The following is a 16,677-nucleotide window of genomic DNA, read 5'->3' as shown; positions in this document are numbered from 1 at the left end:
CTCAAAAACTGATATTGTATTCACAATAGAACATAGACAACATATCAAATGTCAAAAGTGAGACATTTTGAAATTTCATGCCAAATATTGGCTCATTTGAAATTTCATGACAGCAACACATCTCAAAAAAGTTGGGACAGGGGCAATAAGAGGCTGGAAAAGTTAAAGGTACAAAAAAGGAACAGCTGGAGGACCAAATTGCAACTCATTAGGTCAATTGGCAATAGGTCATTAACATGATTGGGTATAAAAAGAGCATCTTGGAGTGGCAGCAGCTCTCAGAAGTAAAGATGGGACGAGGATCACCAATCCCCCTAATTCTGTGCCGATAAATAGTGGAGCAATATCAGAAAGGACTTCGATAGTGTAAAATTGCGAAGAATTTGAACACATCATCATCTAAAGTGCATAATATCATCAAAAGATTCAGAGAATCTGGAAGAATCTCTGTGCGTAAGGGTCAAGGCCGGAAAACCATACTGGGTGCCCGTGATCTTCGGGCCCTTAGATGGCACTGCATCACATACAGGCATGCTTCTGTATTGGAAATCACAAAATGGGCTCAGGAATATTTCCAGAGAACATTATCTGTGAACACAATTCACCGTGCCACCCGCCGTTGCCAGCTAAAACTCTATAGTTCAAAGAAGAAGCCGTATCTAAACATGATCCAGAAGCGCAGACGTCTTCTCTGGGCCAAGGCTCATTTAAAATGGACTGTGGCAAAGTGGAAAACTGTTCTGTGGTCAGACGAATCAAAATTTGAAGTTCTTTATGGAAATCAGGGACGCCGTGTCATTGGGACTAAAGAGGAGAAGGACGACCCAAGTTGTTATCAGCGCTCAGTTCAGAAGCCTGCATCTCTGATGGTATGGGTTTGCATTAGTGCGTGTGGCATGGGCAGCTTACACATCTGGAAAGACACCATCAATGCTGAAAGGTATATCCAGGTTCTAGAGCAACATATGCTCCCATCCAGACAACGTCTCTTTCAGGGAAGACCTTGCATTTTCCAACATGACAATGCCAAACCACATACTGCATCAATTACAGCATCATGGCTGCGTAGAAGAAGGGTCCAGGTACTGAACTGGCCAGTCTGCAGTCCAGATCTTTCACCCATAGAAAACATTTGGCGCATCATAAAACGGAAGATACGACAAAAAAGACCTAAGACAGTTGAGCAACTAGAATCCTACATTAGACAAGAATGGGTTAACATTCCTATCCCTAAACTTGAGCAACTTGTCTCCTCAGTCCCCAGACGTTTGCAGACTGTTGTAAAGAGAAAAGAGGATGTCTCACAGTGGTAAACATGGCCTTGTCCCAACTTTTTTGAGATGTGTTTTTGTCATGAAATTTAAAATCACCTAATTTTTCTCTTTAAATGATACATTTTCTCAGTTTAAACATTTGATATGCCATCTATGTTCTACTCTGAATAAAATATGAAATTTTGAAACTTCCACATCGTTGCATTACGTTTTTATTTACAATTTGTACTTTGTCCCAACTTTTTTGGAATCGGGGTTGTATCTCTGCCTGCCTCTTGTTCTTTTGACTCTCACTATCTTCTTTTGTCTATGCTTCTTGTCTTTCCTATGTTGCCCTGTTCGCCAATCGACCGACACTCACCTGCCCTTTGACTACTACTCTAGCTTCACGATTTGGCTTCTACACTGTTTGCTCTCTGCTCTCCCCTGCAAATACATCAGTAAGTGCCTGCACCCTGACAAATGGCACAGAGATGTGTGCGAAACATATAAATAGCATTCAGGGAGCTAGAGTAATATAAAATGGGTGGATGAAGGATATAGCAATGGTAAAAATGTGTTCTTGTATTTGCAAAAGCATACCTATTAATGGAAGATAAATTTTCTGATGTGTCTCAATGGACAGTTTAGTGTGTCAGTAAACAATGGGATAAATGTGATTATTTCAAATAGCAGGTGAAACACAAAGACATTGCAGATAAACTGTCCAGTTAGTCAGTGGAAGAGTGAATTATAATTGAAAAGAAGACTGCCACTGTGAATTTTTATTTGAAAGAATTGTTGCTACTTTGGCACGGTGGTGTAGTGGTTAGCACCTACTGGCTGACTGTGGCCTTTCTGTGTGGAGTTTCCTCCAGGTGCTCTGGTTTCCTTCCACAGCCCAAAGACATGCAGATTAGGTCAACTGGCTACTCAAAATTGCCCAAAAGTGTGAATGTGAGTGTGACAGGCTGTCTGTCTCTCTGTGAATGAAGGAATTAATTAATCAATGAATAATGCTGTGGTTAGTTTGACGAAGGGAGGTGTAGCCATGGACAGAAATGACATATTTTGGGTGGAAGTATTGATGGGTGAGAGGGGAGGTGCTTAATTAATATGATGCTATATAAAAGAATGAACCTGTGAAGCCCTCAAGAGATTAAAATGGGTATGCAGAAGCTTGGAGGCTTGGAGAGTTGCACTGTATTGTTTCTTCCTCTTCACTCTCTAACCAGTATTTTTACCTCTTAGTCACCTTGCTGGGTCAGTTTTTTTCCACATCCCCCACTACCTAGCCAACTTGTTGGTCACCAGCTATGTACTGCTCATGTGGTTGAGTCGTTTTCCTTTACTGTACCATATGTTTTTCACTACTGAGTCTATTAAGTTTGATGGATTTCACAAATATGTAGTTCTGGGACTGGACCTGGTTTCCATAATGGGCCCTTGTTCTCTTCAACTGGTTTGAATTTAACCCACTTTCTTTCATGATATATCAAGTAGTTAGTCAACAGAGTCATGCTGCAAGACATGCACTCATGTAACCAGTGATTGAAGCCATTGAAAGATGAAAATGGGGCCCAGTTATGTGCACAGTGCCTCAACATTGACCATCTAAAAGAGTAACAAAACCCAAAAATAAACTCCTTTATACTGACAGATAATATCCATAGAAGACATGTTTGAGTGTTCATTTGTTCAAATTTGTACCTGTATACTATGTACAGATTTTATTTTAAAAGAAATAAAATCTGTACATAGTATACAGGTACAATGTCTCTGGGCACTGGCATTTTACTCTCTCCGAAGTTTAAATATCACGCTCTGAGCACAAATTGTGACATCATCTACACCCTATATGACTTACCGAGGCTGGTGGATCTTGTGGATACGTTGCTTCTAAATTGTTGTAAACAAGCCTAAAGATGACCAAGTATCAAGTGTTTGGATGTAAAAATAAGCCCAATCATTGATCATTTTATGTGACATGCTTTTGTTTGTTTTTATTCACTGAGAAAAGTGATATTTTTAGGTGACAAGAATTGCATTGCTATAGCAATGGGCTTGTTTACTAGTATCTGTGTCAGTACTGCATATGTGTTATCTTGCCAAATGAGATTTAAACTTCATAAAAGTGAAGTCTGTTGATTTGTGTATTTTGTTGCCAGTAAAAATCACATGGTTACAGAAAATTTCTCATTAGATTTTTAGAAATGGAATCCTTTTTATTTGTTACATGTACATTACAGCACAGTGAAGTTCTTTCCCTGTATTTAACCAATCTGAAGCAGTGGAAACGCGTGCACATACAAATGCACACACACACGGAGAGAGAAGGGGAAAGACAGCAATGGTGCCTGGTGATTTTTTTTTTAATAAATAGAAGACTTTATTTGATGGCTTTGTGTAATGAAGGTAAATGGCATTCTAGTGTGGCTTTAACGTCACAAGCAGATATCTGGTTTCAATGCAAATGGTTTTATCTTGGTAAGCCTATTTTTAACAATATCATAACTTTTAAATGGATAAATTGTAGTTATAAAGTTTTATTTTTAATTTAAATGTGTGGAGGAAACACCAGGGCACTTGCTGTGAACGGCAAACAGCATTTTTTTTTTTTTTTTGACATTAAGGAGGCAGTGTCTAACTCAGACATCCCCTCCACAGACTACACAGCAATGCCAATGGAGTCAGGATGAATCAGCCAGGTCTGGGTGGCAAAAGGAGCCACATCAGTTGAATTGTATCAGGATCAGGCAACAGCATCATGACAGAGTGAGGTCTTATGATTAGAATCACAGATTTAATGCTACATTGTCCACAAACTTTATCAGTCTACTTTTTTGTTTGTTGTTGGGTTAGGGGGCTTGAAAATAAGTACTTGATTTCAAGTGGGTGGTATAGATGAACTAGCCATTTTACAATATAGCCAACTGCATGTCTCCACACTCTGTTACTACTTATGTATTTAAATTCAAACATATGATTGTATACAATATAAAAGGTGGTATAGATATATATGGTATAGTGTTACCACCACACAGCTCCAGGGACCCTTGTTCTATTATGAACTTGGGTTAATGTCTGTGCAGAGTTTCTGTGCATGTTCTCCCAGTAACTGTGTGGATTACAGGGTTCTCTGGTTTCCTTGCACATTGCAAAAGCATGTATATTGGCTACATTAAAATTGCCATAAGTGTCAAAAGTGCATGCATCATGCCCTACAATGGACTGGCATCCCATCCAGGGTGTATCCATGCCTCACGGCCAATAGGATAGGCTATGGATACACTGACAAGGATACAGTGATCACTGAAAAAGAATGACTGAGTACAATGAAGATGGAAAGACCCACTGATACAAAAATACTGGAGGCATGTATCATCATTGCATCCAAAGGAACTTTCAACAACCTTTTTTAACAACACAGTATTGCTTAAAATTTGCACCTACCTGGCCAATTTATGAAGATGACATAGAAACAAAAATAGCAGCCAGACTTTTTGTATTTTTGTCATACAAGTGTAATACCTATGTCATTGGTATTGCTGTGTAGTCTGTGAAGGGGATGTCTGAGTTAGACACTGCCTCCTTAAAGTCAAACAAAATCCAAAAATAAAAGCTGTTTGCTGATCACGGCAAGTGCCCTGGTATGTCCTCCAGACGTGTAAATGAAAAATAAAACTCATACTTCCATGGGCTTTTCCTAACACCCTTTTCACCCTTTAAAAATGGAAAGGGAAAAAGTTTGATTTCTCCATTTGGTCTTTGTTATTTGAAACAATACCTTTTCATTCCACATTTGACCTTGGTCTCGTCTGTTTCTGGGAAAGCAGAACACAGGCCAGATGGGTGCAGGCAGCAATACTTTTCAATAATGTATGTGAAAATGCAAGTTCCCCTCTCTCTCTTTCTTTTTCCCTCCTTTGCCATCTGAGGTCTGCTTGCCGATGGCGCTTCCTGAACCAAATAGGCATCTGAGGCAGCTGACGGTTTTTAATTATTTCTTTTGGAAAACTGCCATTTAATTTTGGTTCCTCAAGTCTAATTTACATTTAAGTGGTTCTGGCCAGGTCAAGGACATGGATATCAAGAGGTACAGGCTCTGAATTGTGTGTTCTATGAAATACACATGCATTTTATGCAAAGTAGTTAGTATATCTGGTTTAGAAAATCTGAGTGCACGAGGTTAATGAAAACTAATAAATTTGTCAAAATATAATATAATTGTATACCATTCTTCACTAATACTGTATACATCAAAATTATATGTCATATTCCGTGTCGAAATGTCTTAAAAATAATTTCCTGCAGCATAGGTCATAGTCTTAGAACAGGCCTAGTTAATTTCTGACAATCCAGAGCCAAGGCCAGGGAGCAGATGAACAGGCTAAACCGACTGTCTGCTAGCCTTTACCCTAACTCTAACAACTTCTAAAATATGAACTGGTTTGTGAAACTTTTTTGCACATGTTAAATCAATATGATTTCTCGGGGAACAGACACATGATCTAAAACTAGACCTGGAGGTACTTGACTGTGGGTCTGCAGCTTGCACTGGTAATAGTTCAGGTCTGTGTATAGGGGTGATGAGGCACTGTAGAGCTGCATTCCTGTTCTTGAGCCTATGGTAAGTCTCCTTCCACTTTCTGCGATGTATGTGCTTCTCTCTTTCACTGAGATCATTTATGGGTTTTTTTCTGCCTAATACTCGGTCCTTCCTGTATTTCTCTTGTTCCTGCTCTAAATATTTCACTGTCCTCTCTGGGTCAGCATCACACTGAGCATGATAGCACCACTGCTTTTCTGCAGCACTTAGTGGTGAATCGTCTCCCTGAAAGTATGGCATTCACACTGAAAAACTGATCTTAAATGTCAACAATTTCAATAATTTCAACTGTAAAACTTCAAAATCAGCTAAATAGTATTATGTTGACTGATATTCATACTAAGAAATCAATAAACCAGAGGAGTGGTGGACATAGCAGCTCTACAAGAAACTCAGCTACCTGACGCTGGCTCCATCAAGGAAAAGAATTACATATTCTTTTTTCAAGGACTTGGTGAAGAAGACAGACGGTTTCACAGTGCAGGCTTCGCAGTGTGCAGCAACCTCCTAGAAAGCATCAGCACCCCAGTTAGAATCTCAGAGCGAACAATCACCATGAAGCTGGAGACACACTCTGTTCAGATCAGCATCATCTGTGCCTATGCACCAACCCTGGCTGCTGACCAGGAATGCAAGTCCAGGTTCTATGAAGACCTCGGCCAAGCCATGCAATGAGTACCAGCCAGTGACCATCTCTTTATCCTTGGTGACTTCAATGCCCGTGTGGGATCAGACCACCACTCTTGGCCATCTTGTCTCGGCAAATTGGGCATTGGCAAGCTGAATGACAATGGACAGAGGCTGCTGGAGTTCTGCTCTGAGCATCACACCTTCTTCGACAGCAAGCAGCGACACAGAGTCTCATGGCGCCATCCCAGGTCATCCCACTGGCATCAGCTGGATGTTGTGCTTACAAGGAGGAGAAACCTGAACACAGTGAAGTCTACCAGATCATACCACAGTGCAGATTACGACACAGATCATGCATTAGTTCTCTCCAAAACCAAGCTGGCAAAGAAGTCCCATTCTGCTAAGCAGCCCATGATCCCAAGGCTAAACACTGTATTACTCTGTAATAATACACTGTATTACTGTATTTTTAAACACTGTAAAGAGAGTGTATTGAGAAGGTGGAAAGAGTACTTTGAGGATTTATTAAATGAGGAGAATCCAAGAGAGAAAAGGTCAGATTCATTGGAGACAGCAAATCAGGAAGCAGAGTTGGTTAGTAAGGATGAGGTGAGGGCAGCCATGAAAAGAATGAAGACTGGGAAAGCAGTCGGACCAGATGGTATCCCGATTGAGGCTTGGAGATGTTTGGGTGAGATGGCTGTGGAGTTCCTAACGAGATTGTTTGTTTAATAAGATCCTAGAGAATGAGAAAATGCCAAATGAATAGAGAAAGAGTGTGCTAGTCCCAATATACAAGAATAAGAGCTGTACAGAGCTGCAGTAATTACAGAGGAATAAAATTGATGAGCCACACCATGAAGCTATGGGAAAGGGTATTGGAGGCGAGATTGAGAAGAGAGGTAGCAATCTGTGAACAGCAGTACGGGTTTATGCCAAGGAAGAGCATGTTGGATGCAATTTTTGCTTTAAGAATGTTAATGGAGAAGTACAGGGAAGGCCAGAGAAAGCTACATTATGTGTTTGTAGGCCTGGAGAAGGCATACGATAGAGTGCCGAGAGATGAGTTATGGTGTTGTATGAGAAAGAGTGGAGTGAATGAGAAGTATATTAGAGTGGTGCAAGACATGTATGAAAACAGTGAAACAGCAGTGAGGTGTGCAGTTGGAGCAACTGAATGGTTCAAGGTGAAGGTGGGACTCCATCAAGGATCTGCTTTGAGTCCTTTCTTGTTTGCCATAGTGATGGATAGCTTGATGGACGAAGTGAGGCAAGAGTCACCATGGAACATGATGTTTGTGGATGATATTGTGATATGTGGTGAAAGTAGAAAGGAGGTTGAGTTGGGTTTGGAGAGATGGAGGTATGCATTGGAACTAAGAGGAATGAAGGTGAGCAGGAGCAAAACAGAGTACATGTGCATCAGTGAGAATGGGGATGAGAGTGTAGTGAAGATGCAAGGAGTAGACATAAAGAAAGTTGGTGAATTCAAGTACCTGGGGTCAACTGTGCAGGAAAATGGGGGCTGCGATAGTGAGGTGAGAAAGAGAGTGCAGGCAGGGGGGAGCAGTTGGAGAAAGATTTCGGGAGTCATTTGTGATAGGAAAGTCCCAGCAAAAGTGAAAGGTAAGATGTATAAGACAGTAGTGAGACCAGCTGTGATGTATGGATTGGAGACATTACCCTTAACGAAGAGACAGGAGGCAAAGTTGGAGGTGGCAGAGTTGAGGATGTTAAGGTTTGTGATGGGAGTGACAAGGTTGGACAGGATAAGGAATGAGCACATCAGAAGGACAGCACATGTGGAGAGCTTGGGAATTAAGCTAAGAGAGATGAGACTGAGATGGTATGGGCACATCCTGAGAAGAGATGCAGAGCATGTGGGAAGGAGAATGATGAGGATGGAGCTGCCAGGCAAATGAAAATGAGGAAGGCCAAATAGGAGATACATGGATGTGGTGAGAGAGGACATGAAAGTGGCAGGTGTGGTAGAGAAGGATGCGGAAGACAGGGAGCAATGGAGACGAAAGATCCGCTGTGGCGACCCCTTATCGGGAGCAGCCAAAAGAAGAAGAAGAAGCTGCATATTTATAGATATAATGTCCTGGGGACGGAAATGGCACCCATTCAGTAGAATGGCTCAAGTGTTCTACTATGTCGCCCTTAGTCACAGTGCAGAGGCTCAGGTTATTTTCTCACAGATGTTTTATTGTGAAGCAGCAACATACAACAGAAACACTGGAGAACTAAACAAGACAAAACAAACACGAGACAATCAGTCATACATTCAAATCCATGGACAAACTTAGTCTAATTAAATCATAATTAGACAGAAATCACTCTACATACCACTTTTGCCTGTTTGTGGACTAAGAGAGGATTTTACAACTTGTAGTTCCTTGTTTGGATGATTTAGAATTCCTTAGAGAACTTGCATGGACATCATTCAATAATTTTCATTCACAAACCTTTGACAGGAAGTGACATATATAACATGCATGACAGAAATGCCCAAAATATATCCAAAACTCTTAATAAATACAGTAGTGCTTGAAAGTTTGTGAATTTTTTAGTGCTGTCAAGCGAAAATAAAAACATTCATCATAGTGTGGCACTGTATTATCTAATGGTCACTGTTTATAACTATACACCTACCCGGTGGAGATGAGCTGGGAAACTGAAGACTGAAGGAACAGTATTGAAAAGTATTTTTCCAGTCTCACCTGTGAAAGGTAATCCCATGTGATCTCGTTTGGACAGTAAACCTGTTGGTACAGTTAAACGCAGCACATGAATGAGGCATCGTTATTCTCCACTTTGCCCCATCCAATATGGCGGCGAGGATGTTTATATGTCTATGCCTTTCTCCATCACTCACACGTACTCTTATTGAAGCAGCGCGCAACAAGCCTCAACAGGAACTATGGGTGACTCGCAGGGCCAAATTAGAATTTGCGTTAACGGCACTATTTTTTTTAATCACGTTAAATTGAGATTGCGTTAACGCGTTATTATCGCGTTAACTTTGACAGCACTAGAATTTTTTTTATATTTCTGAAAAAATATGACCTAAAACATCATCAGATTTTCACACAAGTTCTAAAAGTAGATTAAAAGAACCCAGTTCAACAAAGGAGACAAATATTATACTTGGTCATTTATTTATTGAGGAAAATGATCCAGTATTACATATCTGTGAGTGGCAAAAGTATGTGAACCTTTGTTTTCAGTATCTGGTGTGACCCTCTTGTGCAGCAATAATTGCAACTAAATGTTTCCAGTAACTATTGATCAGTCCTGCACACCTGCTTGGAGGAATTTTAGCCCATTCCTTTGTACAGAGCAGCTTCAACTCTGGGATGTTGGTGGGTTTCCTCACATGAACTGCTTGTTTCAGGTCCTTCCATAACATGTCGATTGGATTAACGTCAGGACTTTGACTTGGCCATTCCAGAACATTAAATTTATTCTTCTTTAACCATTCTTTGGTAGAACAACTTGTGTGTTTAGGGTCGTTGTCTTGCTGCATGACCCACCATCTCTTAAGATTCAGTTCATGGACAGATGTCCTGACATTTTCCTTTAGAATTTGAAAGAAAGAAAGAATGCACAACTTTATTCATGACACACTTGTGAAACTCCTCTCTGCATTTAACCCGTCTGAAGCAGTGAACACATACATGCACACACATGTGAGCAATGAGCACACACACATACCTTGAGCAGTGGGCAGCCATGCTAACAGCACCCGGGGAGCAGTTGGGAGTTAGGTGCCTTGCTCAAGGGCATCTCAGCCCAAGGCAGTCCCATATTAACCTAACCGCATGTCTTTGAACTGTGGGGAAAACCGGAGCACCCAGAGGAAACCCACGCAGACACGGGGAGATCATGCAAACTCCTCACAGAAAGGCCCCCGCTGGTCGCTGGGCTCGAACCCAGAACCTTCTTGCTGTGAGGCGACTGTGCTAACCATTTACACCACCATGCCACTGGTATAATTCAGAATTCATTGTTCCATCAATGATGGCAAGCCATCCTGGCCCACATGCAGCAAAACAGGCCCAAACCATGATACTACCACCACCATGTTTCACAGATGGGATAAGGTTCTTATGCTGGAATGCAGTGTTTTCCTTTCTCCAAATATAACGCTTCTCATTTAAACCAAAATGTTCTATTTTGGTCTCATCCATCCACAAAACATTTTTCCAATAGCCTTCTGGCTTGTCCATGTGATCTTTAGCAAACTGCAGACGAGCAGCAATGTTCTTTTTGGAGAGCAGTGGCTTTCTCCTTGCAACTCTGCCATGCACACCATTGTTGTTCAGTGTTCTCCTGATGGTGGACTCATGAACATTAACATTAGCCAATGTGAGAGAGGCCTTCAGTTGCTTAGAAGTTACCATGAGGTCCTTTGTGTCCTCACAGACTATTACATGCCTTGCTCTTGGAGTGATCTTTGTTGGTCGACTACTCCTGGGGAGGGTAACAATGGTCTTGAATTTCTTCCATTTGTACACAATCTGTCTGACTTTGGATTGGTGGAATCCAAACTCTTTAGAGATAGTTTTGTAACGTTTTCCAGCCTGATGAGCATCAACAACGCTTTTTCTGAGGGCCTCAGAAATCTCCTTTGTTCATGCCATGATGCACTTCCACAAACATGTGTTGTGAGGATCAGGCTTTGATAGATCCCTGTTCTTTAAATAAAACAGGGTGCCCACTCACACTCGAGTTCCATTTTATATATATATATATATATATATATATATATATATATATATATATATATATTATATATTATACATTCATATTCAATCATTACCTGCTTTTTACGCAGCTCATTACTGAGGTTCGTACTATAACTCCAGTAACAAAGTGGCTGACCTTTATGCCCTCTTTACTTGTTTTTGTTTCTGCTATAATTTCTCAGTTTTACCCATTGATTATGACTAGGAATGCAATAATACCAATTTTATCAGAATGAATACTCGTGTTTGTTTTTTGTTTGTTTGTTTGTTTGTTTTGGTACTTGATGCTACTGATACCGGACATGTTTTTTTATATGGCTAGAGACAGACCAACAGCACACTTCGATTTTGATCTGCTTTCCCATCTCCAGCATTCAATTATCAATTGTTTAAAATATTATATTCTTTTAAGAGTTATTAACTGTTTACAGTTTAAAAATTAATGGAATAAACCTAGTTCGAGAGCTATCAAATCTTCCAGTGAAAACCACACCCCTTCTCAGCCAAGCCAATCTAAATCTTGTGTTTAATAATTAATGAAATATTTTTGGAAAACTGTCCTGAAGAGGCCACTATCACAACAGATTTAATGTAAAGCAGCCAACAACCAAACAAAGAGAATAAGAAGGTCACATTTGCTTTTTGTGTTCTTTTCACGACTAAGAATATTTTGTCCTTAGTTGTAATTCCAAAATGGTTCACCTAAAAACATTTTGTCCTTATTTCCCCGTTTTGGTGTAAAATGAGTATCTCTTGGGCGTCTCTTGATTGTGAAGTCTGTGTTCCAGAGGTAGCAACCTTCACCCATCCCTGTGCAGCTTCATAAAGTTTTCTCAGTGTTAGCGTTTTTCCATGGTCTGGGTTGAATATTTTGCAATGTATTTTGGGTAGAGTATCCTTCTCCCTCCACTAAAGTGTTGACCATGCTCTGGGATCCTCAGGGTTGTGGCCCCTTTTCTCATCATAATATATATATATATATATGGGGGGGGGGGGGGGGGGTTGTGACCAAGACTATGAGACTTCAACACTTCATTTCACAGTGACAGGTTGCACAATTATGATATCTTTGTAAAATATGGTTTTCACTAAAGCACAGAGCATATAAACAGTGTAATTGGAGACATCACCAAACATTTTATTTAGTTCTGATTACGTTTCCCTGGTTTAAAATGTGGCCTCACATGTGTGATCATGCAAGACTCCATCCATCCATCCATCCATCCATCCATCCATTATCTGTAGCCACTTATCCTGTTCTACAGGGTTGCAGGCAAGCTGGAGCCTATCCCAGCTGACTATGGGCAAGAGGCGGGGTACACCCTGGACAAGTCGCCAGGTTATCGCAGGGCTGACACATAGAGACAAACAACCATTCACACTCAGTCAATTTAGAGCCACCAATTAACCTAACCTGCATGTTTTTGGACTGTGGGGGGAACCAGAGAACCCGGAAGAAACCCACGCAGACAGAGGGAGAACATGCAAACTCCACACAGAAAGGCCCTCGCCGGCCTCTGGGCTCGAACCCAGGACCTTCTTGCTGTGCGGCGACAGTGCTAACCACTACACCACCATGCAGCCTTCATGCAAGACTCATTCTTTATAATGTTAGCGAGTTGATTAAATTAAGTTTATTAGTTAGTGATGCAAGTTATTTTGGATCAAGCAGGTTTGCAGTCAAGAAGTTTTGGGGGAAAAACCCTTTCTGTACAGCTGTAAGTAAAGCATGTTTTATTGCATTGGAATCCCTGATTGTCAATAGCTGATAGTGGTTGATCATCAAGAAGGGCTTTTATTTTCATTCACCTAGCCTTATCTGTAGACTTTTTTTTTTCTTGCATAGGCTGTGTTGTTGCTGCTGTTGTGCTTCTAGCAATGAACTCCTTGTGCTGAAGAACTTGTGTTGTCGGAAAATTATGTAGCTGCTGCTTTTGATAATTTGGTCATAATTTTAGAAAGCATTGTTTTGATCATTTATTATGAAATACATCCAGATTGCTCTCATTTCATGATGTCTGATCATTAGCATGACAGCATACACTAGCCTTGCATCGAATACTATCTCCTGGTATTAGGGCATCTTTTATAAATACAAGCAAATGAGCATCGTATTGGGCCAATACCTGATTCCAGTGTCTGTACTGATGTGTTACTAGTTATAACATTAAGCAATTTATAATTCAAAATATTTCAAATTTCTTGTATTGAACTGATGGTGGGTTCAAATAATCATAAAACAACCAAATTATGGTCAGGAATGAGGTTTGTGATATTCTTAAAATAATTATGAGACTGTTTTGGATTTAAAATTTTTGCTTCTTTCCTTTTAAAAGACAGAAATAGATATGTTAACTGTACACACTTTGGATCCAACACAAGGCACACACACACACACACACACACACACACACACACACACACACACAATGATGTAGTGTTCTCTACTCTACAGCAGCAGGATGAGAGACGCTTGCTCTCGTTCCACTGTTTTGTCATCTTCCCTTATGATTTCATTATCACTCTGAGCACCTCCTTCCAAGGAGAAACAAATGAATGCCACTCTTCCTTCCTTGGCCAGAATGAATGAGTGTCATCCCACCTTTCTGCCTGACTACTCATGGCCATTGTGTACAGGGTCTCTCTCTCTCTCTCTCTCTCTCTGGCATCCATCCATCCTGTTTTATTGTACCTTCTTCAAACAGGCAAGCAGGTGGGGGTGGTAGGTGTTTTGGAGGCAGGGGGTGCTAGAAAGAAAGAAAGAAAGAAAGAAAGAAAGAAAGAAAGAAAGAAAGAGAGTGGGAAAGGCACAACCAACAGGACAATTCCCTTGTTTTTCACTTTGTTTCAAAAATTAAATCATCTAGAAGATTGGACTTTTGTGACTTAGCAATCATGACCAGGTTTGCTAACTACATTTGTGTGTGTGTGTGTGTGTGTGTGTGAGAGAGAGAGAGAGAGAAAGCGAGAGAGAGAGAGATTGAGAGATCATGTTTGTGTGTGTGGGGGGGGTGTCGGGATGAGACATTCATAAAGAAATGCTTGTTGCTTTCATGACATCTCTAACGAGGCAGGATATGATATAGGCTATTTCTCAATCCCAGCATTTGCTGCCTTAATTGATTGAATTTAGGAAGAAAATTAAAAGTTATGACCAGGAACACTCAAATCCACTCAGATTAATTTAACTGAGATGTGGTGTTAACGTTGATGTGTGAATATGAGTGTGTACTTGAAATAACCTTGGATGGATTGAAATTGTGTGTGTGTGTGTGTGTGTGTGTGTGTGTGTGTGTGTGTGTGTGTGTGTTTCACTGCAGGCTAGAAGCTGCATTCCACAGTGCCATTTAATGGTACTACCTGTCCAATCAGTCCTCATTTATTCATAACTGTGTCCTTGCATTTGCAATCTCCATGTGCATTTGAGTGTGTTTTCTACAATGTCTTACAATAAGTCTGCATGTATTTCAATCTAACTAAGCAACCTGTTTTGCCTGTCTGCTTCAGATGAATAACTGTCTGTTGCTTCTCTGCCTTAACTTATCTCATCTCAACTGTCATCTGTCTCTCTCCAACACACACACACACACACACACACACACACACACACACACACACACACACACACACACACACACAGATCAAAGAGATCTGCTAATCAACCCAAAGACACCTGTTGAGCTCCAATATGGCTTCCCTCATAGCCCAGCTACATTATCGACAGTCCCATCATGAGCTATTGATCATCTTTCTCTCTCACACTGCACATTAAGGTGATGATTAAGTGTTATGAAGGCTTGTTAGGAAGTTGTGATCAGAGCATTCCTGGAGCAGATAGGGTTAAGGGCCTTGCTCAAGGAATCTACAGTAGCAGCTTGGCAGGGCTGTTGCTTGAACCTTCAAACATCTAATCAGTAACCTAGAGCCTTAATCACTAACCCACCACAAAACCTAATATGGTTTGTGTAATGGAAACTTCCAATAAACACTTCAGAATGCTTAGCAGTTGTCTTTTCAGTTATATGTTATAGTAGATCATATAAAACAGAGATATAAAACAGGAAACGAAGAAGAAGACACCACCTCAGGTGATGCCGAGAGTGCGCACTCTGAGTTGTGTTTTAGTGGCTGTTATCTACAGTGCCTTGAAAAAGTATTCATACCCCTTGAACTTTTTTCACATTTTTCCACCTTACAACCATGAACTTAAGTTTTTTATTGAGATTTTATGTGATAGACCAACACAGAGTAGCACATAATTGTGACGTGAAATGAAAATGATAAATGGTCTTCAAAATTTTAAACAAATAAAAATCTGAAAAATGTGGTGTGCATTAGTATTCAGCCCCCTGTACTCTGATACAATCCAGTGCAATCAATTGCCTTCAGAAGTCATCTAATTAGTTAATAGAGTCCTACTGTGTGTAATTTACTCTCAGTATAAATACACTTATTCTGTGAAGGCCTCAATGGTTTGTTAGAGAACACTGAAGAACAAACAGCATCATGAAGACCAAAGAACTCACCAGACAGGTCAGGGATAAAGTTCTGGAGAAGTTTAAAGCAGAGTTAGGTTATAAAAAAATATCCCAAGCTCTGAACATCTCAAGAAGCACTGTTCAATCCATCATTCAAAAATGGAAAAAGTATGGCACAACTGCAAACCTACCAAGACATGGCCGTCCACCTAAACTGACAGAGCGAGCAAGGAGAGCACTGGTCAGAGAAGCAGCCAAGAGGCCCATGATCACTCTGGAGGAGCTGCAGAAATCCACAGCTCAGGTGGGAGAATCTGTGCACAGGACAACTATAAGTCGTACACTCCACAAATCTGGCCTTTTTGGAAGAGTGGCAAGAAGAAAGCCATTGTTGAAAGACAGGCATAAGAAGTCCCGTTTGCAGTTTGCCAGAAGCCATGTAGGGGACACAGCAAACATGTGGAAGAAGGTGCTTTGGTCAGATGAGACCAAAGTTGAACTTTTTGGCTTAAATGCAAAGCGCTATGTGTGGCAGAAAACTAACACTACTCATCATCCTGCACACACCATCCTCACTGTGAAACATGGTGGTGGCAGCATCATGCTATGGGGATGCTTTTCTTCAGCAGGGGCAGGGAAGCTGGTCAGAGTTGATGGGAAGATGGATGGAGCTAAATACAGGGCAATCCTGGAAGAAAACCTGTTGGAGGCTGCAAAAAACTTGAGACTGGGAAGGAGATTCACCTTCCAGCAAGACAATGACCCTAAACATACAGCCAGAGCTACAATGGAATGGTTTAGATCAAAGAATATTCATGTGTTAGAATGGCCCAGTCAAAGTCCAGACCTAAATCCCATTGAGCATCTGTGGCAAGACTTGAAAATTGCTGTTCACAGACGCTCTCCATCCAATCTGGCTGAGCTTGAGCTATTTTGCAAAGAAGAAAGGGCAAAAA

Source organism: Neoarius graeffei, chromosome 23 (assembly GCF_027579695.1).
Source record: "Neoarius graeffei isolate fNeoGra1 chromosome 23, fNeoGra1.pri, whole genome shotgun sequence".
Lineage (NCBI taxonomy): Eukaryota > Metazoa > Chordata > Actinopteri > Siluriformes > Ariidae > Neoarius > Neoarius graeffei.
This window is presented reverse-complemented; position numbering follows the sequence as displayed.